A 2,400-nucleotide genomic window follows, 5' to 3' on the forward strand; every position below is an offset into this window, starting at 1 on the left:
GTCGCCCTGGGCCCCCGGGAACCTGCTTCAACACTATTGGCCCTGCCAGGCGACGCCAGAGTCCCCTTCTGGCTGCCTGGCCAATGAGCGCACACGGCCGTGAAACAGAGCGCTTGTTGCGTCGCGCCATCGGTGCGCTCGGGAGGGCGGGCGGCTTGCGCGCATCCCTGCTCGGGAGGGTTCCTTACCTGTGCCCGCACTGGTCAGCCCGAGGACGGACAGCGAACGGATCCGCCTGCACTTTAGGAGCGCTTCAGACGGGGCTGTGTGGAGAACTTGCCATCAGAGAAATGACAGGGACGTCAAACACAGAGCTGGCAGTGGAAACAGGTCTAATAAGTGGGAAAAAGCAGTGTGCAAAACCAGTCACTAAAGTACCAATTTGGCACATTATCCAGGGTGCTCACAGGAACCCTACAACAACCTGCTAACATAGCGATACTCAGGATCTCTGGGGGCTGGGCTGGGGTGTTTTTAGCTTCCTTTCTGTGTTTTCCTCAGTTTTTCAGAAGGGTTCTCAGGTGAGAGTTTCTGTTACATACCACACCGGCCCTAGTAAAATCCCTGCGATGTTTGCCCGTATCACTGGAGGCCAAATGCATGCTCTTTCCCGAGGTGGCCTGGATCCCCGCCCAGGGCCCTTGTTGTCACCCCGCCTGCTCCCGGGGCTTTGCTCCCATCTCAGCGTGCTGCGTGATGCTTCTGGCCTTCTGGTGTGATGTGCTTGCTCCTCTCACCTGTTTATTGTTGGTCTCATCTCTAGCACCTTTTCTGTGTCCGTCCCCAGCACTCTGGGCTGTGTGGCGTGTGCGGCACGCGGAGTGAGTCTGCGCTGACTTTCTCAGAACCAGCAGTCCTGCGTGTAGAAGGCTCTGCTAGAGGAAGCCGAGAAACACAAGGTTACTGTAGCAATTGCACTAGAAACTGTTGCATGTGTGTAGAGTAACCCTATGCAGCAGTAACAAGGAAACAAAATGGAATAAGTAACCAAAGGAGGCCGGGCTGAAGCAGGAGGATCAAAAGTTTGAGTGCAGTCTGGGCAACTGAGTGAGACCCTGACTCAAAAAAATAAAAGGGGCTGAGGATGTAGCTTAGTGCAAAAGCCCTGGGTTCAGTCCCCAGCACCTCGGGGGGGGGCAGTTCTAGAATGTGTTATGTGGGGAAAAAAAGAGTGCAAAGGCCCACATGTTTACTGTAAAAAAAAGGATGAAACAGAGACTAGTTCAGTCACCTGGCAGGGTGGGCTGGTATACCCCTGTAGTACCAGCACTCTGAGAGGCTGAGGCAGGAGGATCACGAGTTTGAGACCAGCCTAGGCAATTTAGTGACTTAGTAATAAAGATTTTATGAAGACTTTAGGATGTAGCTCAGTGTAAAGGCCCTGGGTTCAATTTCCAGTACTAGAAAAGAAAGAAAAAGGTCACTATATGGAGTTGAGATAGCTATAGGACTTTTTGGAATAGGCCTTTTTAATGTATTTCTGACTCTCAGCACGTTTAAAAGTAAATTGGAAAGAGTAAAAAAAAAAATAAAGTGCTGTGATTGAATGAGAACAGCATCCAGCGGGCCTTTATCACAAAACCACATAGAGAAAATAATTCAATTCAGTGCATTCTCTCTGCCTCTCTCCCTGTGTTTGTCTGTCTCTGTCTCTGTTTCTTAGCCTCCCTCCCTTCCTCTCTCCCCTTTCTTTTGTGGTACTAGAGATTAAATCCAGGGTGCTGTTCCACTGAGTTACTTCCCCAGCCCTTCATTTTTTTTGTTCCATTGTGTTTTGTTTTTTGAGACGGGGTCTCACTATGTAACCCAGGCTGGCCTCAAACTCACATTAATCCTCCTGCCTCAGCCTCCTGAATACAGGGATTCCAGGCGTGTGCCACTATGCCTGTAGCAGACACCTCTGCCCAGTGTTAGCAGGCTATTAATGGCATAAGCTTCTTGCCCCTCTATCGTTTGGCTGTGTATATTTCAGGAGTCTGACCGAAGCTAATGTGACTCAAATGGGCCTGTCAGTTATCAAAATTGGGCTGGTATTGCTCCTCTGCTAATGGCTGCTACAGAGACTTAAGTCCTAGTCCATGAAGTAGCAGGGCTTGGCTGAGTTCACTTCCAGCCAAGGTCAACTGACTCCAACTAAATTCCTCCCCTCTGAATTAACCGAGTGTTCTCTTGTGCCCTCATCTCTAGTCCTGCCTGCTTGGTCCTTACTATCAGCAGGTGTCCAGAAGCCTGCCCAGCTCCCCCTCCCACACTTGTAATGAGTAAACACTGGACGTCCTGGGAGTCCTTTGTCTTTGCTGCCCAGAGCAGCTTAGATCAGCCCAAGACTCAGTTTCTTTCAAGTCTCTGTGTGTTTTTTTATTTCCCACTTTCCTATCTCACCGGGACCACTGCAGGGGG

Source organism: Fukomys damarensis, unplaced genomic scaffold (assembly GCF_012274545.1).
Source record: "Fukomys damarensis isolate Sample0158 unplaced genomic scaffold, DMR_v1.0_HiC HiC_scaffold_39, whole genome shotgun sequence".
NCBI classification, from domain to species: Eukaryota; Metazoa; Chordata; class Mammalia; order Rodentia; family Bathyergidae; genus Fukomys; species Fukomys damarensis.